This window comes from Rhinopithecus roxellana, chromosome 18 (genome assembly GCF_007565055.1).
Source record: "Rhinopithecus roxellana isolate Shanxi Qingling chromosome 18, ASM756505v1, whole genome shotgun sequence".
NCBI classification, from domain to species: Eukaryota; Metazoa; Chordata; class Mammalia; order Primates; family Cercopithecidae; genus Rhinopithecus; species Rhinopithecus roxellana.
This window is the reverse complement of record NC_044566.1, coordinates 28836343-28861143: the sequence shown is the minus strand read 5'-3', so window position 1 is coordinate 28861143 and position 24801 is coordinate 28836343. Positions and strand designations below refer to the sequence as shown.

Below are 24801 nucleotides of genomic sequence, written 5' to 3'. Positions count from 1 at the left end.
GGCTCCGGGTTTTAGCCGCGGCCCCGGGGCGGGGCGGGGCGAGAGCGCCGAGGGGGCGGGGCGAAGGGGGGCGGAGAACCGTGGGGAAGCCCACCCAGGGGGCGGGGCCGGCAGCCCTGGTGGGGGCCGGGGAGCCGCACCCACCCTTGCTACCTAATCCCAGGTGCCATGATTGGACCTGGCCTGAACTTTCCCGCCACAGGCACCTCCTGCCGCTGCGGGGAAAGCGAACTGCGCGGGTCTCTGAGCCAGGTGCGGGGGGCCAGGGGGTTCCCAAAAAAGCAGCTGCAGGTGCTGGCCCTCGAGGAATGCACCTAGGGCCCGCTGGTTTGCTTCCTTCCCAGCTCTCTGTTAGGCTCCATGACAGCGTTTAATAGTCACTGACTAACGAATCCTATAGAAAACTTAAAGGCTGGGGATTCTTATTCTGAAAATCGACAAGTGGATAGGGGGAACAGAAAGGCTTTGGGACGATGCCACTCATGTACTCATGGGTAATAGAGAAACAAAATGGTGGGAGACAGGAGGCCGAGAAGAAAGAGAAGAAAGCCCTCTCTCTAAGAGGTAGAGTGGCCAGCTGCTAAGGAGACAAGTGTTTACTTAAGTATTTATTCTAAAATAGTCAAATTTGAACTGTTACCACCATTGTTTGCCACAATAAAAGAAGAACTACATTTTTTTTTCATGTTATATATATTCACGCATTCTGCAAACAAAAGATCTTTGAGCACCTACTCTGTGCCAGGAACCATTCTAAGAGCTCGTGATGCGGGCAGTGAGTACAATAGGCAAAAATGGTTATGGAGAGAAATATGAGTAAAATTGTTTAGTGCGCCTTCTGCTAAATAATGTATGAGTTATTAAAGTCAGTCTTGCAAAGCAGAAAACCTCAGATTTCTACCCAACACCCTTTAATCTCACCTGCAAACCTGCTATTTCTTACCACTTGGAAACCATGAGCAAATCTGCTTTTTTAAAAGAGGTTTTAAGCAGAAGAATTTATCGAGTTGTGTTCAAAGAATACTGACTTAGCATTTTGAGTGTTTAACACAATCAGAGGAAAACCTGAGATTATATTATGAGAAAAATCTACACCACTGTTTCTCATCCTCAGATGATGTACTATCTAGTGAAAGTCCTTGCTAGGGACTTTACATACCAATCTTTGTGACAATGTACCTCGTTTCTCTGGAACTGCTAATACATTGTATCTATTGGTTTTAGATATGGTTTTGTGTCTTCCTGCCTCAGAAACACTTGTATCTTCTCAATTGTTAATCTACATCTCCAGCTTCTGTGTGCAGGGTGGATGTTTTGCATTTAACATGCTTGGTGAGACCTTCCCTAAATTAGATAAATGCGTGTGATGACTCCCTTAGCCTTCCCGGTATTCCAGCTTGCTAGCCCACCACCTAACCACCTGTATCACCCATCACCTTTCCAAGTTTCGGTCTATCTTTACGATTTTTTTGGTTATTACCAAAACCTGGAAAAGTGGAGTTATACTACTGAAAGTCCTAAGTAAAGAATCTATTGAAGGATTTTTCCCGCATGCTCAGTGGCAGATGCGGGTAGCAGTATCCCTGCAACACAAAGAAAGGGAGACGACAGACACAATGAGAACAAAGAGCTGCTGGGTCCCATACTAGCGAAAGAAATTGGGAATAGGCACATAATAGTGAAGACAACAAGAATTAACATGTAAAGAAATGCAGTCATTTTACTGCACAATTTATATACACTCTAAAGAAGGAGAGAAACAGACAGCCCTCTCCTCGTTCATTTACCCAATATGGTCTATATACATCCAACAAGCAGTAGTCAAGCTTTTGAATCCTGTTTTCTAAGTAATAATTATCATAAAAATCTTTGTTCTTTAAAAAGAAAGCATGCATTGAAATTTAGACGTAGAAAAGAGATGAAACATTGTTTAACAATTCTAGTCTGCATTATTCTTCTGAAAAGACAAATTTGCCCTTTTCCTACCTGTTTTAAAAGTGTGAAATTATTTATGTCCAAAGAAAATTTAAATAATGTTTTTGCTCTCTCTTAATGCCCCTCTTTTTTTCCCTTTTGTGAATTGCACATGTACACACACCAGAGACACTCAAAATGCACACTGATTTCAACTTGGTGTCCCCAGGCTGCCAGTCTCTTTAACGTATAATTAAAGAGGTTGATGGTGTCAAGGTTTTAATTAAGCAGTCTTGATTTTTTATTTTGATGCAAATTAGTAAGCTTTGTGTTTTGAAAGAGATTGCATGCTGTAGTTGCTCAATTGTAGTGTTTTCATTTTAAATAAAATATGTAGGTGATTTCAGAGGTTTACAAAGAAGATATGAGAAATGAAAGTGCATGTCTCATTTAAAAGTTTGTGCTTTAAGCATACATTTGATACACCATAAGGTAATGTGAAACATCCACATATCACACATTCAAAACTGGATAAAGATATGCACATTTCTCTCTATTAATTACACTTCAGAACTACCATCACTCTAGTGAATTTTAAGAGAGAATATGAACTTATTTTAATTTATATTTTTCACATATATTTCTAATAGTGTCTATGAACATTAAATAGATCGAGCAACAGAATCACAAAAGCACCATAGGTTCTTCTTGAGTATATAAAAATAATTCTGCAAGGAAACTGAGAAACAGCCTGTTATTATCCCAGTTTTACAGATGAGCTTACAAGGTTATGTTACTGCCCAAGTTCAGTCATGAAAATGATGGTTCTTTGCAGTTGCTAGTGGGCCAGAGTAAAATTTCTCCTAGAGTAAGATTCATATGTTTAAATTTTGCGATCAGTACAGCTGACATACCCTAATATGAGTACTACATTAATTCAAGTTTATAGATCCAATTACTGCAAGAAAAGAAAATAACCTAATGTGTTAAACTAAGATCAAAGATCCCCAACTGCATTTTCAAGTCGATTTGAACCACGGTGTTTGAGTGATTCTTATGCATCTTCATGGAGATTCCTGTTTATACATACAGAATAGAGTTGAACACTGCAGGTCCCATTGCCCATGTGCAGTGCCTAGCATAGTGTCTAGCACATGGCAAAGAAATACTCAAAAAATGTTAAAGGATAAATGAATCAACAAATAAATCCCCAAGTTCTAGCTGGAATTTAGACAAACACATAATTAGCTATTTCCATAAACCTCATTTATCATAAGGTAACAACATGGGAAGACTAGAGGCTTTTGGCAGATCCCATAATAATCAATTATTTTATATCTGACCCCGTTAATAGCCAGGAAAATACTTGCTGCACCTAATGTGTTATATTTTAATGTAGGGAGATTATGGAAAGAGAAAACAGAAATACAAGAAGTCAGAATTTATTTTTAAAAAATCCCTATGGGAGTTGCTCCATTCTAACCCCACCCAACTCTACTACTCATATTCATGCCCAAACGCACATAATTATACCCTATAAAGTCACATGTGGTGGTAGTTACAATAATAATAATAGTAACAGTAATCATTCTGTTGATTTGTCAAGCTATACCTGTAAGAGCTCCTTTAAATAAACACTCATTACATGTCTATTATTTTCAGATGCTAGATGAGTTTTAAGAAGTGAGTAAGAAACCAGTGTCTCCACCATCAAGAACTTATCTAGTTGGAGAAAGAAGCATATAAACAACTAACTATAACACAAAAACTAGTGTTATGTATCATAATGAAAATATAAATAAACAGCATAAGGAGGGATCAAGAAGGAGCAATTTGGCTAAAAATTTTGGGAAGGCTTCGAGTAGAAAGTAAACATTATTTCAACCAGGCATGGAGGCATGTGTCTGTAGTCCCAGCTACTCAGGAGGCTGAGAAAGGAGGATTGCTAGAGCCCAGGAATTCAAGGCCAGCTTGGGGAACATAGTGATACTTTATCTCTAAAAGAAGGAGAGAGAGGAACAAAGGCAGGAAGGGAGGAAGAGAGGGAAAAAAGAAAAGAAAGAAGGAAGGAAGGAAGGAAGGAAGGAAGGAAGGAAGGAAGGAAGGAAGGAAGGAAGGAAGGAAGGAAGGAAGGAATCCATTCTCTCATTTGGATCTCCTCATTTAAGAGAATTCATTATTTCATTTGGTTCTCCTCATTTAAGAGAATTCATTATCTCATTTGGTTCTCCTCATCAAGCTGTTAGGTAAGGCATCAGGGCAAGTGTGAATTCATTTATCAGTCCGCATGGGATGAAAACTAGGATATAGTACCCAGCTCTAATTCTTAATCAATATCCTTTCCTCTGTGGTCAATTTGTTTTGTTTTTATGAATAGCTCATATATGTACTACTGCCATTAGAAAGAAACTTTCTATAATTTATCTTAGAAGCTATCTAGTGCTTACTAAATGCCAAGAATTGCTCTAAACCCTTTACATGTATTAAGTTATTTAATGATCAAACAACTCCTTGAGATACTTATTTTATAAATGAGAAAACTGAGGCACAGAGAGGTCAATTTGCCCACAGTTACCCAGCCATAAGTGGCAGAGCCAGGTTTTGAAGCTAAGTAGTCTGATTTCAGAGTCCAAGCTCCTAAACTGTAGTATCTCTTTTTAGGTCTTAAGCAGCACCAAGCAGAGTACTCTGCTCTGGTCCTTGTGGCTTTTAAATAAAAACTATTGACTAATGCAAAATCAGTCAATGGAATGCCTTGAACAAAGTCTGATTCATTAACAGGCAAATATTACTGGAACTTTAAAGGTCACCAAGCACAGATTAGAAAACAGTAAGCTTCCAAGATCAACAAAGTTCCCAGTGCTGCTACAACATTTTTGACAGTACAATGGCTATTCATTCAGTGTGCATTTCTGAGCAGATGACTAAAACAGCATAAATTATCACTGTCCTATTTTGCATTTCTAGCCATTTGGATTCTTCAAATGTCAATACCACTTTTAAGAATACGTAAAAGAAACAATGCCACGAACTATATCAAACCCAAACAGATCCAATACTGGTTGTGGAAATGTTTTGAAGTTCAAAAATTAAAAAAAAAAAAAACCATCAGGGACTTTTATTAAAAATCTGAAACTTTTTTACCTAAAGCAAATAGACATTTTTGAACAAGATTTGCTTTTCTTAAAAATAAGTGCCCAAGATTACTTAAACTTTGAAAAATAACATCTTACATAAAAGCACCTTTATTTTTCAAAATTTAACTTTACAGAGAAGAATGAATTCGGTATAATTTGAATCTAGCTGGAAAAATATAGTAATTTATCCTACCATCACGTTGGCTATCTATTCTAAAGCTTTTGAAACTATTGGGATTTATTTTCTCATTTTCCTCAAATGTTTCTCTCATCATAAAAGTCAATGTGGTCGATTTTTTTCTTTAATTGAAAATGGTTAGTTTTCTTTGATAATTTACAGAGCTTTTATAAAACTCCTCTGAAAAAAAAATTGCCATCACATCTAAGTGCTACAAACAAAAGCTAGAAATCATTTGGAAGTCTGTGTGACATGGCAGGGCAACAAGCCCTCCTGATAGTGGATCTTTTTGTTCTCATAACAGAATCTGACACAGGTGCAAGGACATGACTCTTGGAATCTAAGTAAATTGCAATGGAAGGCAGCCCACAGAAAATAGTACACCATTCTCTTCGCCAAATCCTCACATTCTGAAAGTTATAAGTCAGTTTCAGAGAAATTGCTGCAAGTTTATTCAAAACAAACCTTCAATTAGTGCATATTCATGGTCTGTGCACATAATGAATTTTCAGAAAAGAGTAACAATGATATTATAGAGGGGTGATCTGTGTTTCAACTACAATATCTCATCCTGGATCCTTCACAGAAACAATGATTATAATCCTGTCAGAGAAGGATTGGGTCATTGTGATTACAGATATTTTTTTTTTTAATCTTCAGGAATGTTTTTTGTTTATTTTCAGAAAAAAAGATATGTGTCAATTGTCATAGAATACTTTATGAAAGCTGTCGTTGTCTTCAAAGCAAAATGCAAAACGTTCAAAGATGAAAGGTTCTGGTAACTAAGGGATGGTCAAATTGGTAGGATAAGGGAGAATTAAGACAGAGTACAGTTTTCCAGATTTATAACCAGCTGAAAGCCTCTGTTTTCAGACTCTGGGCTTTACTTGATGGTATTTATAAGTAATTTGTATTAGTACATGGAAACTGTGTCTGAAAGCTCTGATACTACTAGAAGACTGGAGACAGAAAAAATAACAAACAAACAAACAAAAATCAGTAAATAGTTAAATTACTAGCTTAAAAATCAATTTATACCTGCATTTTTTCTTATATCTCTCTTACCTCTGGGTTTGTTTCCTTATAAAAATTATTTTTACATGTTTGTTTGGTGATTAGGCCAACAAATGGCAGATGCCTATTGGAAGAAAAAAATCTAAACTAATTCAGCTTTTAGAAGATAGAAATCCAGAGAATTACTGTGGAAGCCTAACTTGAAAATGAGGTGGTGACATCAGTCCCTTTGATGCTGCTACACTGCACATGTGGACAGGCAGAAGGGTGATACAGTCTCAGGGTTCATCTTTGCTCCTGTGCATAGGCTAAGAGAGGCTCTATCTCCATGCTTCTGACAGTGCTAAGGGAAAAAAAAGTGATCTGGCCAACTGTATTGTAGCTCATAAAGCTCCTGCCTAAAAGTGGCAAAAGTTTCCTCCACTCACATTTCATTTACCAAAACAAATGACATGGTTACAACTAACCTCAAGGGAACAGGGATATGCTATGGTACCATATGGCCAGAAGAACTGGAAATATTTTGTGTATAGCACTGCCTACTACAATAGGTCTTTTACATAAGTATTTCTTGTTACGGAATAAACTGAAGGCTAAGATTCACCTAAAATATTTTGGATGATTCTCATAAATTTTGTACTTTTTTTATGTGGTTGTTTGGCTATGAGTTCTTTGTTATTGTGTGTTTGGCTCAGCATAATATGTGTACATATTTCAAAAATCAATCTTTTACTATTGTTTCCTAATTTAATTGCATTGTAATTAGAGATTGCAGTCTGTATAAATTTGATTCCTTCAAATTGATGGGACTTCCTTTGTGGCTTAGTAGATTATGAATATATGAAAATGTTCCATTTGTACTGGAGCAGCAGTATGTCTACATTCTATTTGTTGGGTGCAGGGTATCTACACACATATATAATTCATATAAATATAAATATATGTATCTAAATGTATATTTATATAGATACATAGCTTATGTATATTTGTTTGAAATCAAATTACCTACTTACTTTATTCAAATCTTCTGCAGTCCTACTCATTATCTATCAATTACTGAAAGAAAAGTATTTAAATGTGCTATTATGGTAACATATATGTGAAAATATGTATTTGTTGTTTTATATATTTTATGCATAGATGTTCATGATTTAGATATTCTTTGAAGCATCCCAGTTGTTTTTATGTAATGTTTCTTGTTCAATTACTTTTACCTTAAAATATATTCCATCTAATATTACGAATATTAATGTTGCTACTTCAGCTTTTCTTTCAGGGAGTAATTTTAATCTTCGCATTTTTTCTAAGTTGCTTTGTTTTAGAAGTGATTTGCATAAGGTGCATATAATTGGATTTTATCATTCAATCTTATGTCTCTGTTATTTATTAGGTATTTACATTTATTATAATAATTGCTATTTCTGAACTTCTTTTTATCAGAATATTTTGTTTCTCTTCACTACACTTTGTCCCCCTTTCTACCTTTCCTTGGATTTTTAAATTTATATATTTCATTTTTTCCCTCTACTCATCCAAATGCTATGAATTTCTTTTCTGTTATTTGTAGTTACCCTTCATTTTTTAAGAATCATGTTCAAGAATTAAAATGTTCTAACAAATTTTCAATTTATTTCCTTGTATGAATAGAACAGGGATTTTAGAATTCATTGGCACTTTTTTCTGTATACTTATTATTTCCTAGATTTTTACTTTCACCTCTTTTGAGGTGAAACTCAACACACACAAATAGTTATTTTAACAGTAAGTAGTTAAATTACTAGTTTAAAAAATCAATTTATATATGCCTTTTTCTTTTATCTCTTTCTTGCTTCTGGGTGTGTTTCCGTTTCCTTATTATAAACATTATTTTTATGTTTGTTTGTTTTTTTTAGGAAGGGTCTGTGGGAAAATGTATTTATTCTACCTTCATCCTTGAATGTGCTTTAGCTAGAAATGAAATTCTGGATAGATAGGTATTTCCCTAAGAATTTTAAAGACATAATTTTATTTCTTCTGGCATCTACTGGTAATAATAAGTTTAATTGTAATCTCTATTTTCTCCCTGGTAGATTTTAACAACATCTCTGTGTTTTGCTATTTCCCCATAATGTATCTAGTTATGCATTTACTTTTATTTATCTGGAATACATTTTTTATGTGTGTAAATTTAATGGGCATACGTGCAGTTTTGTTACATGTGTATATTTGTTCAGTGGTGATGTCACCAATAATGTACATTGTACCCATTAAGCAATTTTTAATCATCCTTCCCCCTTTTGGCCTCCTGCTCTTCTGAGTCTCTACTTTCTATCATTCCACACTCTATGTCCATGTGTACACATTATTTAGCTCCCACTTGTTTCTGAGTTGCTTCACTTAAGATAATGGCCTCTGGTTCCATCCATGTTGCAACAGAAGATATGATTTCATTCTTTTTTATGACTAAATAGTACTTCATTGGAAATATGTACACATTTTTTTTTTCAATTTTACAACTTTATTTGATGTATTTGACGATCAGCGATTAGTTCTCATCCACACTGACTGTCTGTAGATTTTTGAAAGTGGTAACAGGTACATAGGAAACCAAAGTACAGAGCTTATTTGGTGAATCTTCATCCTCATTCCGTTTTCTGGACAGCCGCACACGGATTCGGTATGGGACATTCCTTATTCCTTTGGCCCAGACAGCTTTGTTGAGCCTGGTATCAACGCGCACATCTGGAGTTCCCATCTCCTTCATGGTAAATTTCTGAATCTCTTTGAGTGCCCGAGGGGCACGCTTCTTGAAGCCCACTCCATGGATGCGCTTGTGAATGTTGATGGTGTATTCTCGGGTCACCACCTCGTTGATGGCAGAACAGGCCCTTTTACTTCTCGCCACCTTTCTTTGCAGGAGCCATTCTGCCGGGTCCAAGTTGGAAAGCTGTACACCACATTTTAATCCAATCATCTGTTGATGGACACTCAGGTTGATTCCGTATCTTTACTAGTGCGAATAGTACTGCAATAAACATGTGAGGGTTGGTATCTTTTTCATATAATGATTTCTTTCCTTTGGGTAGATACCTAGTAGGATTACTGGACTGAATGGTAGTTCTATTTTTAATTCTCTGAGAAATCTCCAAAATGTTTTCTGTAGAGATTTTACTAATTTACATTTCCACCAGCTTTGTATAAGCATTTTTTTCTCTGCATCTTTGCTGATATCTTTTATTTTTGACTTTTTAATGATAGCCATTCTGACTGATGTAAGATAGTATCTCATTGTGATTTTAATTAGCATTTCTTTGATGATTAGTTATATTAAGCATTTGTTTCATATGCTTATTCGTCATTTCTGTCTTCTTTTGAAAAATGCCTATTCTCGTCCTCTGTCCACCTTTTAATGGGGTTATTTTTATTGTTGTTGTTGAGTTTTGGGGGTTCCTTGTAAATTCTGGATAACAGTCCCCTGTTAGATACATAATTTGCAAATATTTCCTGCCATTCTACAGGTCGTCTGTTCACTTGTTGAATATTTATTCTGCTGTGCAGAAGCTTTTTAGTTTAATTAAGTCCAGTTTGCCTATTTCTGTTTTAGTTACTTGTACTTCTTAGGTCTTAGTCATAAATTCTTTGCCGAGACCAATGTCCAGAAGACTCTTTCCTTGGTTTTCTTCTATTGTTTTTATGGTTTCAGGTCTCACGTTGGAACCTTTGATCCATCTTGAGTTGATTTTTGTGTGCGGTGATAGAGGTCTGGTTTCATTCTTCTGCATATAGCAATCCAATTTTCCCAGGACTATCTATCAAAAAGGGTATCTTTTCCCAGTGTGCATTCTTGTCAACTTTGTCAAAGATTAGTTGGCTCTAGATATGTGCGTTTATTTTTAGGTTCTTGATTCTGTTCCATTAATCCGTGTGTTTGTTTTTATACCCGTACCGTGCCATTTTGATTACTGTAACAATGTACTATAATTTAAGTCAGATATGTGATGCCTCCAGCTTTGTTCTTTTTGCTCAGGATTGCTTTGATTTTATTCAAGCTCTTTTTTGGTTCTATATGAATGTGAGACTATCTTTTAGTAATTCTGTGAAAATTATGTTGGTATTTTAACACGGATTGCATTGAATCTGTAGATTGCTCTCTGCAGTTTGGATATTTTAACAATATTAATTCTTCCAATCTACGAGCATGGGATGTTTCTCCATTTGCTTGTGTCATCCACAGTTTCTTTCATCAGTAGATTTCCTTGTAGAGATCATTTGCCTCCCTGGTTAAATATATTCCTTGTTTTTTTTTTTTTTTTTTTTTTAAATAATTATTGAAAATGGAATTGCCCATTTGGTTTCTCAGGTTGATCATTATTAGTGTATAGAAATCCTACTTATTATTGGTGTGTAGAAATGTGTATAGATTTTTGTACATTGACTTTTTATCCTGAAACTTTACTGAATTCACTTATCAAATCTAAGAGGTTTTTAGTAAAGTCTTAAGATTTTTTAGATATAAGAGTATATCATCAGCAAAAAGAGATAATTTCACTTCCTCTTTTCTTATTTGAATGTCTTTTATTTTTTTTCTCTTGCCTGAGTGCTCTGGCTCAGACTTCTAGTACTATGTTAAATAGGAGTGGTAAAAGTGGGCATGCTTGTCTTGTTACAGTTCTTAGGGGGAATGCTTCCAACCTTTCCCTGTTAATTATGATGTTAGCTGTGGGTTTGTCATATATGGCCTTTATTATTTTGAGGAATGTTCCTTCTATGCCTAGTTTAGTCATGAAATTTGGTGTCAAAATGATACCAAATTTTATCAAGTGCTTTTTCTGCATCTATTGAGGTGATCATATGCTTTTTGTCCTTAATTCTGTTTATGAGATGAATCACATTTATTGATTTGTGTATGTCGAACAATTCTTGCATCCCTGGAATAAACCATGCCTGACCATGGTGTATTATCTTTTGATGTGCTGTTGGATTCAGTTTGCTAGTATTTTGTTGAGGATTTTTGCATCTGTGTTCATTGGAGATATTGGTCTATAGTTTTCGTTTTCTGTTGTATCCTTGCCTGGCTTTGGTGTCAGGATGATACTGGCTTCATAGAATGAGTTAGAGAAAATTCCCTTCTTATGTATTTTTTGGGGAAAATTTCAGCAGGATTGGTACCAGTTCTTCTTATATGCGTAATATAATTTGATTGTGAATCTGCCTGGTTCGGGGCTTCTTTTTTGTTGGGAGATTTTTTTTTTATTACTAATTCAATCTCACTACTCATTATTGGTCTGTATAGAATTTGTATTATTTCCTGGTTCAATCTTGGGAGGTTACATGTTTCCAGGAATTTATCCATTTTCTCTGGATTTTCCGGTTTATGAGCATGTAGTTGTGCATAGTAGTCACTGATAATATTTTGTATTTCTGGGGTATTAGTTGTAACGTTTCTTTTTTTCATTTCTGATTATGTTAATCTGGATCTTCTCTCTTGGTTAGTCTAGCTAGTGGTATATCAATTTTGTTTATCTTTTCAAAGAACAAACTTCTGTTTTGGTTTTTTATCCTTTGTAATTTTTGTCTCAATTTCACTTAGTTCTGCTCTGTTCTTTGTGATTTCTCTCCTTCTGCTAGCTTTAGGTTTGGTTTGGTGTTAGTTTTCCAGTTCCTTGAAGTTCAACATTAGGTTGTTAATTTGTAATCTTTCTATTTTTATGTAGGCATTTGACACTATAAACTTGCATATTAGTACTGCTTTTGCTGTATCCTAGAGATATTGATATGTTGTGTGTCTCCATTTTCATTCATTTCAAAATTTCTTTTTAATTTCTGTCTTAATTTCATCATTGACACAAAGTTCCTTCAGGAGTATGTTGCTTAACTTTCATGTATTCATATAGTTTCTAGAGTTCCGCTTGGTATTGATTTCTAGTTTTATTCTGCTGTTGTTTGGGAAGATACTTGATATGATTTTAATTTTTTTTCAATTTATGGAGACTTTTGTGGCTTAATATATGGTCTGTCTTAACATATGGAATGTTCCATGTGCCAATGAGAAAAATGTATATTCTATACTTGTTGGGAAAAATGTTCTGTATATATCTATTAGGTCAATTTGGTCAAAAGTCTAATTTAAGTAGAGTGTTTGTTGATTTTCTGTCTCAATGATCTGTCTAGTGCTGTCAGTGAGGTATTAAAGTCCCCCACTATTATTGTACCTTATTCTTTGGGTCTAGTAATATTTGTTTTATGAATCTGGGTGCTATGGTGTTTGAAGCATACATATTTAAGATTATTTTATTCTCTTATTTAATATATCCTTCATAATTTTCTAATGACTTTCTTTTTTGTTTGTTTGTTTGCATTTTACTGTTTTGGATTGAAAGTCTGTTTTATCTGTATAAGTATAGTTTGTTTGTTTGTTTGTTTGTTACTGTTTTGGATTGCAAGTCTGTTTTATCTGTATAAGTATAGTTACTCCTGCTCAGTTTTGGTTTCCATATGTATTGAATGTATTTTTCCATCCCCCTACTTTCAATGTTTCTATATTTTTACCAATAAGATGAGTTTCTTGTAAGTAGTATATAGTTAGATCATGTTTTTTAAATTCATTCTGCCAATATATATCTTTTAAGTGGAGCATTTAATCCATTTGCATTCAATGTTAATATTGATAGGTGAAGTTTTATTCCTGTCATATTGTTCATTGTTATCTAGTTGTCTGGTAAATTCTATTTTTTTTTTTTCTCTGTTTGCTTAGTGGTTTGGTGGAGTTCTGTCATGGTGCCATTTGATTCCTCTGTCTTCCTCCTGTGCTTTGTAATTGTTGTATGAGACCTGAGAGTTTTCACTTTTGCATATTTTTATAATGGCAAATATCACCTTTTTGTTTCAATATATTGGACTCCATTAGCATTTCTTGTAGGTCCACTCTAATGGTTATGAATTCTGTCAGTGTTCGCTTATCTGGGAATGACCTTCTTTCTCCTTCATTTGTGAAGCTTGTTTTAGCTGTATATAAAATTCGTGACTGATAGTTTTGTTTTGTTTATCTTTTTTCTTTTAGCACTTTGAAAATAGCATACGATTCTCTTCTGGTTTGGAAGGTTTCTAATGAGAAATCTGCTGTTAGTTTGATGGGTTTCCTTTGTAGGTAACTAGACTAACTAGACACTTCTGCAATTTTAGAATTTTTTTCTTCACATTGATTTAGACAGTCTGATGCCTGTATGTCCCGGCAAAGTCTGTTTTGCAATGTATTTTGCTTGTGATCTTTGGGCATCCTGTACCTGAATGTTTAAATCTCATGCTAGACTAGGGAAATTTTCATCAATTGTTTCCTGAAGTAGTTTTTCTAAACTTTTTGCTTTTTTTGTAAAATCCCTCAGGAATACCAAAGAATTGTAAGTTAGTCACTTTATGTAGTCTCATACTTTTTGAAGGTTTTTAAAAAAATTCTTTGAAGTACTGTTTTATTTATTTTTCTTTGACTGGATTAATTCAAAAGACCTGTCTTCAAGTTTTGTGTCTGTTTCTCCTACCTGGTCTAGTCTATTGTCGAAGCTTTTAGAAGTATTTTGTAATGGCCAGGCGCGGTGGCTCAAGCCTGTAATCCCAGCACTTTGGGAGGCCGAGACGGGCGGATCACAAGGTCAGGAGATCGAGACCACCCTGGCTAATACGGTGAAACCCCCGTCTCTACTAAAGAATACAAAAAACTAGCCGGGCGAGGTGGCGGGCGCCTGTAGTACCAGCTACTCGGGAGGCTGAGGCAGGAGAATGGCGTGAACCCGGGAGGCGGAGCTTGCAGTGAGCTGAGATCGGGCCACTGCACTCCAGCCTGGGCGGCAGAGCGAGACTCCGTCTCAAAAAAAAAAAAAAAAAAAAAAAAAAAAAAAAAAAAAAAACTTCTCCCTCTTATACAACAAGAAAAAGATAAATTACATAAGACATTTTTCACATAAAAGAAAGATTACATTTTTCCACATTCATTCAGATATAGTGGTTTGATGTCCTGAATCAGTTTGGAAGAATGAAGTGGGCAGAGGTTGCAGCTTGCCTCTCTGCTACTGCCTCCTAAAAGTTGTAGCCTCATGACTATTGTTTCCACATACTGGTCATCAACTAGGAAAAGCCTATAAAAATAAAGCCTTGGCTTACCCTCCTCCCCACCAAAAATCCCACTGTTTAATAGGAACTATAATGGATTTTGAAATCTAAGATAAATGATACTTTAAAAATAAACAGCTTAGAATCATACTTGTGATGTTGTTCTCCCTTTTTTTGGCAAAGAATGGAATTGAGAAGATGAGGGAGGTTTACATTTGGACTTGTTTTAAATTTTAAGAAGCTGTTCTTTTAAATTTACCATCTGTTACTTCAATACTTCAAAGTGTCTATGGTAACTGTTCAGGGATACCAGACAGAACCATGGTGTAATTGGGTATGGCTTGACCCCTACTGTGCCTTTCTCATGGAGGAAGACCAACTCATTGTGAGTCTCATCACATTAAAAGAGAGTTTCCCTGCAAATATGTTAGCCTTCTGGTTACTGCACAGCAGAGATAAGAATTAGCTATAGACATTTTTGTAAGCCATTTGAATTACAAGGTGCTAATTCTGAGAAGAAAATTCTACCAACCTCTTGAGGTGAACCTCCATGCAAACTACAGTATTTCAACATTTTATGGCAGGTCTTAAATAACACCAAGTAAATACGTTTAAGTCAAACAATTAGTCTTTGATTAAGAAAGAATGATCCAGTTCACAGATTCCATTGTTTTCTTGAGATACTTTTGAGTTGGAGAAATTACAGAAATACATTGTTTTTTTTAACTTTTATTTTAAGTTCAGAGGTACATGTGCAGGATGTACAGGTTTGTTGCATAGGTAAATGTGTGTCATAGGAGTTTGTTGTACAGATTATTTCATCATCAAGGTATTAGGTATCTATTAGTTATTTTTTCTGATCCCTCCTCCCACCACCTTCCTCCCACCCTCCACCCTCAAATAGACCCCAGTGTGTGTTGTTCCTCTTTATGTGTCCATGTGTTCTCATCATTTAGCTTCCACTGATAAGGGAGAACATGCTGTATTTGGTTTTCTGTTTCTGCATTAGTTTGCTAAGGTTAATGACCCATAGCTCCATTCACGTCCCTGCAAAGGACATGATCTCATTCTTTTTTAGGGCTGCATAGTATTTCATAATGTATATGTACCACATTTTCTTTATCCAGTCTATCATTGATAGACATTTAGATTGATTCCATGTCTTTGCTACTGTGAATGGGACTGCAGTGAACATACATGTGCATGTGTCTTTTTAAAAATTTTCAATTTTTTTCCCATAGGTTGTTGGGGTACAAGTCATATTTGGTTACATGAGTAAGTTCTTCAGCGGTGATTTGTGAGATTTTGGTGCATCCAACAGCTGAGCAGTATACACTGTACCCTATTTGTAGTCTTTTATTCCTCACCACGCCCCCCATCCTTCTCCAAGTCCTCAAAGTCCATTGTAGATTCTTATGCCTTTGCATTCTCCTAGCTTAGTTCCCACACATCAGTGAGAACATATGATGTTTGGTTTTCCATTCCTGAGTTACTTCACTTAGAATAATAGTCTCCAATCTCATCCAGGTCACTGCAAATGCCATTAATTCATTTATTTTTATGGCTGAGTATATATCAGTTTCTTTATCCACTCATTGATTGATGGGCATTTGGGCTGGTTCCACTATTTTGCAATTGCGCATTGTGCTGCTATAAATTTGTGTGCAAGTATCTTTTTCATATAATGACTTCCTTTCCTCTGGGTAGATATCGAGTAGTGGGATTGCGGGATCAAATGGTAGTTCTACTTTTAGTTCTTTAAAGAATCTCCGGCGGGGCGCAGTGGCTCAAGCCTGTAATTCCAGCACTTTGGGAGGCCGAGACGGGCGGATCATGAAGTCAAGAGATCGAGACCATCCTAGCTAACATGATGAAACCCCGTCTCTACTAAAAAATACAAAAAAAAAAAAAAAAAAAAAAAAAAACTAGCTGGGCGAGGTGGCAGGCCCCTGTAGTCCCAGCTACTCGGGGAGCTGAGGTAGGAGAATGGCATAAACCCGGGAGGCGGAGCTTGCAGTGAGCTGAGAGCCGGCCACTGCACTCCAGCCTGGGCGACACAGCGAGACTCCGTCTCAAAAAAAAAAAAAAGAATCTCCACACTGTTTTCTGTAATGGCTGTACTAGTTCACATTCCCACCAGCAGTGTAGAAGTGTTCCCTGATCACTGCATCCATGCAGACATCTACTGTTTTTTTTTTTATTTTTTGATTATGGCCATTCTTGGAGGAGTAAGATGGTATCACATTGTGGCTTTGATTTGCATGTCCCTGATCATTAGTGATGTTCAGCATTTTTTCATAAGTTTGTTGACCATTTTTATATCTTCTTTTGAGAATTGTCTATTCATGTTCTTAGTCCAGTTTTTGATGGGATTGTTTGTTTTTTTCTTACTTATTTGTTTGAGTTCATTGTAGATTTTGGATATTAGTCCTTTGTCAGCTGTATAGATTGTGAAGATTTTCTCCCACTCTGTTGGTTGTCTGTTTACTCTGCTGACTGCTCCTTTGGTCATGCAAAAGCTCTTTAGTTTAACTAGTCCCACCTATTTATCTTTTTTTAAATTGCATTTTCTTTTGGGTTCTTGGTCATGAAATCCTGGACTAAGCCAATGTCTAGAAGGGTTCTTCCTATGTTATCTTCTGGAATTTTTAGTTTCAGGTTTTAGGTTTAAGTCCTTAATCCATCTTGAGTTGATTTTTGAATAAGGTGAGGATGAGGATTCAGTTTCATTCTCCTACATGTGATTAGCCAATTATCCCAGCAATTTGTTGAAAAGGGTGTTATTTCCCCACTTTATGTTTTTGTTTGCTTTGTCAAAGATTAGTTGGCTGTAAGTATTTGAGTTTCTTTCTGGGTTCTCTGTTCTGTTTCATTGATCTATGTGTCTATTTTTATACTAGTACCAGTAGTGTGAGGTACTGTGATGCCTCCAGATTTGTTCTTTTTGCTTAATCTTGCTTTGGCTATACAGGCTCTTTTTTGGTTCCATATGAATTTTAGAATTTTTTTTTCTAATTCTGTGAAGAATAATAGTGATATTTTGATGGGGATTTTGTTGAACTTGTAGGTTGCTTTTGGAAGTATGGTTATTTTCACAGTATTGATTCTACCCATCCATGAGCATGGGATGTGTATCCATTCATTTGTGTCATCGATTATTTCTTTCAGCAGTGTTTTGTAGTTTTCTTGTGGAGGTCTTTTGCCTCCTTGGTTAGGTATATTCGTAAGTATTTTATTTATTTATTTATTTTTGCAACTATTGTAAAAGGGTTTGAGTTCTTGATTTGATTCTCCTCTTGGCCACTCTTGGTGTATAGAAGAGCTACCAATTTGTGTACGTTAATCTTGTGTCTGGAAACTTTGCTAAATTCTTTTATCAGTTCTAGGAGCTTTCTGGAGGAGTCTTTAGGATTTTTGAGTTAAATGATCATATTGTCAGCAGTGACAGTTTGACTTTGTCTTTACTGATTTGGATGCCCTTTATTTCTTTCTCTTGTCTGATTGCTCTGGCTAGGACTTCCAGGACCATGCTGAAGAGGAGTGGTGAGAGTGGGGATCCTTGTCTTTTTCCGGTTTTCAGAGGTAATGCTTTCAACTTTTCCCCATTCAGTATTATGTTGGCTGTGGGTTTGTCATAGATGACTTTTATTACATTGAGGTATGTCCCTCGTATGCTGATTTTGCTGAGAGTGTTAATCATAAAAGGATGTTTGATTTTGTTGAATGCTTTTTCCACATATATTGAGATGATCATGTAATCTTTGTTTTTAATTCTGTTTATGTGTTGTATCACATTTATTGACTTGTGTATCCTAAATCATCCCTGCATCCTTGGTTTGAAACCCACTTGATCATGGTAGATTATCTTTTTGATATGTTGTTGGATTCTGTTAACTAACATTTTTGTTAAGGATTTTAGCATATATGTTCATCAAGGATATTGGTCTGTAGCTTTCTTTTTTGGTTATACCCTTTCCTGATTTTGGTATAAGGGTGATGCTGCCTTCATAGAATTAATAAGGGAGGGTGCCCTCTTTATCTTGTGGAATAGTGTCAAAAGGACTGGTACCAATTCTTTGAATGTCTGGTAGAATTCTGCTGTGAATCCATCTGATCCTGGACTTATTTTGTTGGTAATTTTAAAATTACCATTTCAACCTTGCTGCTTGTTATTGGTCTGTTCAGGGTATCTAATTCTTCCTGATTTAAGCTTGAAGGGTTGTATTGTTCCAGGAATTTATCCATCTCTTCTAGGTTTTCTAGTTTCTGTGCATAAAGGTGTTCATAGTAGCCTTGAATGATCTTTTATATTTCAGTGGTGTCAGTTGTAATATCTCCTGTTTTGTTTCTTAATGAGGTTATTTGGATTTTCTCTCTTCTTTTCTTGGTTAATCTTGCCAGTGCTCTATCAATCTTGTTTATCTTTTCAAAGAACCAGCTTTTTGTTTCATTTTTTTGTTTGTTTCGATTTCATTTACTTCTGCTCTGACCTTGGTTATTTCCTTTCTTCTGCTGAATTTGGGTTTGGTTTGTTCTTGTTTCTCTAGTTGTTTGAGGTGTGACCTTAGAATGTCAGTTTGTGCTCTTTTAGTCTTTTTGATATAGGTGTTTAGGGCTATGAACTTTCCTCTTAGCACCGCCTTTGCTGTATCTCAGAGGTTTTGATAGATTGTACCATTATTATCATTCAGCTCAAAGAATTTTTTAATTTCCATCTTGCTTTCATTTCTGACCCAATGCTCATTCAGGAGCAAGTTATTTAATTTCCATGTATTTGCATGGTTTTGAAGGTTCCTTTTGGAGTTGATTTCCAGTTTTATTCTACTGTGGTCTGAGAGAGTGCCTGATAAAATTTCAATTTTCTTAAATTTATTGAGGCTTGTTTTATGGCCTATCATATGGTCTATCTTAGAGAAAGTTATGTGTGTTGTTGAACAGACTGTGTATTCTGTGGTTGTTGGATGAAATGTTCTGTGTATATCTGCTAAGTCCATTTGTTCCAAGGTATAGTTTAAATCCATTGTTTCTTTATTGACTGTCTGTCTTGATGAACTGTCTAGTGCTGTGAGTGGAGTATTGAAGCTCCCCATTGTTATTGTGTTGCTATCTCATTTCTTAGGGCTATTAGTAATTGTTTTATAAATTTGGAGCTCCAGTGTTAGGTGCATATATGTTTAGGATATATTTTCCTGTTGGACAAAGCCTTTTACTATTATACAATGTCCCTCTTTGTCTCTTTTAACTGCTGTTGTTTTAAAGTTTGTTTTTTCTGATATAAGAACAGATACTCCTGCTTGCTTTTGGTGTCCATTTTCATGAAATGCCTTTTTCCATCCCTTTATTTTAAGTTTATGTGAGTCCTTATGTGTTAGGTGAGTCTCCTGAAGGCAGCAGATAGTTCATTGGTGAGTTTTTATCCATTCTGCCATTCTGTATCTTTTAAGTGGAGCATTTAGGCCATTCATATTCAATGTCAGTATTGAGATGTGAGGTACCATTGCGTTCATCATGCTCTTTGCTTCCTGTCTACTTTGGTTTTTTCATTTCTGCTTTTTAACTTGTATTTGTGTTTTATAACTCCTGTGTGATTTATGCTTTAAGGAGGTTCCATTTTGATGTGTTTCCAGGATTTATTTCAAGATTTAGAGCTCCTTTTAGCAGTTCTGGTAGTAGTGGCTTAAGAGTGGCGAATTCTCTCAGCATTTGTTTGTCTGAAAAAAAAAAAAAACTGTATCTTTCCTTCATATATGATGCTTAGTTTCTCTAGATACAAAATTCGTGGCTGATAACTGTTGTATTTGAGGAAGCTGAAGATAAGGCCTCAATCCCTTCTAGCTTGTAGGGTTTCTGCTGAGAAATCTGCTGTTGAGCTGATAGGTTTTCCTTTATAGGTTACCTGGTGCTTTTCCCTCACATCTCTTAAGACTCTTTCCTTCTTCTTAACTTTAGATAAGCTGATGATAATGTGCCTAGACCACGATCTTTTTGTGATGAATTTCCCAGATGTTCTTTGTACTTCTTGTATTTGGATGTCTAGGTCTCTAGCAAGGCCAGGAAATTTTTCCTCAGTTATTCCTTCAAATATGTTTCCAAGCTTTTAGGATTCTCTTCTTCCTCGGGAACACCGATTATTCTTAAGTTTGGTCGCTTAACATAATCCCAGACTTCTTGTAGGCTTTGTTCATATTTTCTTTTTCTTTTTCCTTTGTCTTTGTTGGATTGGGTTAATTTGAAGACCTTATCTTCGAACTCTGAATTCTCTTCTACTTGTTCAATTCTGTTGCTGAGACGTTCCAGTGCATTTCATGTTTCTGTAAGTGCATCCAATGTTTCCTGAGGTTTTGATTGTTTTTTCTTTATGCTATCTTATTTCCTTGAATATTTCTCCCTTCAGTTCTTGCATAATTTCTTTTTTATTTCCTTGAATTAGGCTTCACCTTTCTTTGGTGCCTCCCTGATTAGCTTAATTACTAACCTTCTGAGTTCTTTTTCAGGTGAATCAGGGATTTCTTCTTGGTTTGGATCCATTGCTGGTGAGCTAGTGTGATTTTTTGGGGCGTGTTAAAGAGCCTTGTTTTGTCGTATTACCAGAGTTGGTTTTCTGGTTCCTTCTCATTTGGATAGGCTCTGTCAGAGGGGAAGCCTAGGGCTGAAGGCTGTTTCTCAGATTCTTTTGTCCTACAGGGTGTTCCCTTGATGTAGTACTCTCCCCCTTTTCCTGTGGATGTGGCTTCCTGTGAGCCAAGCTGCAGTGATTCTTGTTTCTCTTCTGGGTCTAGCCATCCAGCAAGTCTACCTGGCTCTGAGCTGCTACTGGGGATTGTCTGCACAGAATCCTGGGATGTGAACTGTCTATGGGTCTCTCAGCCATGGATACCAACACCTGTTCTGGTGGAGATGGTGGGGGTGAAATGGACTCTCTGAGGGTTCTTAGCTTTGGTGGTTTAATGTTCTATTTTTGTGCTGGTTGGTCTCTTGTGGGGAGGTGGCACTTTTCGGAGAACATCAGCTGTGGTAGTATGGAGAGGAGCCGGCCATGGGTGGGGTCCCAGAACTCTCAAGATTATATGTCCTTTGTCTTCAGCAATCAGGGTGGATAGAGCGGGACCATCAGGAGGGGGTAGAGCTAGGCAAGTCTGATCTCAGACTTTCCTTGGGTGGGTCTTGCTGTGGCTGCAACAATCTCCCAGGGCTTTTCCCACTGCTTCCCCTACCCCTGCATTTCACTGAGCTCTCTAAATTGACTCAGCTCCAGGTGAGGTCAAAAGCTTCCCCTGCAAACTAGACCATCAGTTTCCCTAGTTGGGGATGTGTGTTTGGAGCAGAGGATTTCCCTTTCCCACTTCCACAGTTTGGGCACTCACAGTATTTGAGGTGTCTCCTGGGTCCTGCAGGAGCAATCTGCTTCCTTCAGAGTGTCTGTGGATCTTCTCGGGGTTCCTGGTTTGTTCTTGCAGTCATTCTGGAGCTAAAATTAACAATGCGAGCCTTCATACCCTGCTCTGTCCGTCTGAGTGGAAGCTGCAGTCTAGTACTGCTTCCCGTCCGCCATGATGCCCTACTGAATTTTTGCATGTGTCTTTATAATAGAGCAATTTCTATTTTGGGGGATATATACCCAGTAATAGGATTGCTGGGTAGAATAGTATTTGTGTCTTTAGGTCTTCGAGAAATCAGTACATTGTCTTCCACAACTGTTGAACTAATTTACACTCCCACCAACAGTATATAAGAATTCCTTTTTCTCCACAACCTTACCAGTATCTGTTATTTTTTGTCTTTTTAAGAATAGGTATTCCAACTGGTATGAATGGTATCTCATTTTGGTTTTGACTTGTACAGAAATATATTGGTGATAGTGGGGTTGGTGTGGTTACTTTGGTGTGCTGATGTGTGCACTGTGGAATAAAGCAAATGAGCATTATGTTTGTGTCATTGACAACTGGTATTAATAGCATGGAAAAAAACAGATATCCACTAAGATCAATGAGTTTGACCTTAGAGTCCTGAAATAAATTGAATTGGAATATCAGTGCAAGGTCATTTATCTTTTTTAAGAAAAAAAATATTTTTAGTATTATCCACTGAAATGGCCTAGAAATATTAATAACCAAATAGCAGTGAGCAACCCTGGTGGTTAGATTGTGGTCCTTTAACTATTCCACTAAAAGAACAGTGTTCTTGAAAAAAGTAAAAGGCACTTGTTAGAGATCTAAGGTAGAAAATTTACCAGATGAGCCTGAAAATTACTATCAAAAACTAGTAGAATTATGTCAAAAGGACAGAGGAGCCAGCTTAAATAAGCTCCCAACTGTCCAGGGATGGGACCATTTCAATATCAGTAAGAACAGTAACTGTCATGGATGGAAACACACAAAATATATTTAAGTCCATAGTTTAAAATGATACTTAAATACATAAATCACCTTTGGAGAATAGTAAAGCTTTGACTTATGATTTTGAAAACTGATGAAGGATAAAGCTCTTATTCTACCTTTTCTATAAAAATTTAAGATAACCTAATTATTTTGAAAGTATCTTTTCATAGATGTATTTTGGCTAATAAATGAAAAAGGAAAAATAAAATGAAAACAGCATATTTAGCAATATCTAATGAATTGCTAATCTCACAAAAATGATGGTAGATATTATGCACCCCTAATGAAAGTACCCAATATCACTGATTAAGTGGTCTTCACACACACACCGCCACCACCAACACAAAACCTGAATTTCATCACATCTCAAGACATGGAAATACAGGGGCTGAGAAACATGTGTAAAACAAAACAAAAAATACAATCAGCAAAAACTCTGTAAGACAAGTGACCCAACTTCATTCTGCTCCTCCTGCTTCTCTTCGTCCTTCTCCTCCTCCTCCACTCATCCTCTTTCTTCTGCAACAACAACAACAAAATTGCAAGGGGAAAAAAAAATAGACAGAGGAGGAACCTATATACTAAAAGAGATGACATATCAGCAATGTGTAGTGATTGAATCATAATTCAAATAAGCTTAAATAAGGAGAAAACATTTGTAGCATAAATAAATTGTGAAATGTGAGCACTATCTGGATGTTTGAGGAGATTAAGGAAATATGGCTAATTTAAGAGATATATTGGTGATATGTGCCCTGTTCTAAAAACATACAGATAGTAAGTATACTATGGTAAATATATATATTAACTGCCATTGCATCAGTCTCCCAAGATTGCAGTTAAGTGGCAGTAGGGTAGGGATGGGAAAGTGGAGGCTGATGGAGGTGGGAAATGAACATTTGTTGTTTTCTTTAGCCAGATAATAAATTATAAAGTGCATGTCAAATTTGGTTTTAATTCACTTGAAGCATCTATATGAACAGCTTAACAAATGAATTGGTGACCTGTTAAGGCATAAAGATCATTGAATAAGTTTCTTCTAGCTCATTTTTCTCTACTAAACAAAGTACATTAAAAGTTCATAGTGGCCAGGCATGGTGGCCCATACCTGTAATCCTGTAATTCCGGCACTTTGGGAGGCTGAGGCAGGCAGATTGCTTGAGCTCAGGAATCCAAAATCAGCCAGATCAACATGGAGAAAACCCCATTTCTTTAAACAAACAAACAAAAAAAATACAAAAATTAATTAAGCATGATAGTTCACACCTGTAGTCCCAGCTACTTGGGGGATGAGGTGGGAGGATCCCTTGAGTCCTGGAGGTCAGGACTGCAGTGAGCTGAGATCAAGCTACTGCACTCCAGCCTGGGTGACAGAATGAGACCCTGTCTTAAAAGAAGAGAAAAGTTTATAATGAATTCAAGCATTCCACATATATTAGAATTGACAGAAGTCTCAATATCTTATGAAAAAGATATATATCTGTGTGTGTATATATATATATCCATATGCCTCCATTTTAGAATTTTATGTTTGTTGAAATTTAGTAGAACCTTTAGATTTTTCCCTTTTTTCACCTACATTTACTATCCAGTATTGAAGAAAACTATGAGAATAAAAAACAAAAAACAAAAAAAAAAAAAAAACAAAGAAAAAAAGAATCTTTGAGGCTAAATATTTTGATCTTTATACATTTTCATTTTTCTTCCTGTGTGGTATACATTTCCTTTACCATATTAAAATATCATGGAATTAGGCACTTCATCGGTACATTCCTCTAGCATTTCTTGAACAATTCTGCCTTCACTTAATGATTGTCAAAAATTTTCTCAGGTTGTAACATCTCTAAAAAGGTGTGATATTAGAACCAGAAACACAGGTATGTAAAGTGCCTGGAACACAGTTGGTGCCCAGTGAGTAGAATTACAATGATGTCAAAACATTAATATGGGCGTACCTTTGATTTTCCCCCTTTTCCTACCCATCAAAGAAAGTCTGCATTGACAAGCCCAATTTCCCACCTCCTCTCACCTCTTAAAGGATAAATATAATTTTGTGCTAAATTTAAACCTAAGCCAATCTACTAAATCATGTGAAGAG

The 24801-nt window shown here is 36.1% G+C and overlaps 1 pseudogene; it reads right to left on the bottom strand.

Annotated features, from left to right (window-relative positions):
- Nucleotides 1-8767: 8767 nt before the first annotated feature.
- On the bottom strand, nt 8768-9155 carry LOC104660231 (annotated as a pseudogene).
- Nucleotides 9156-24801: the final 15646 nt, after the last annotated feature.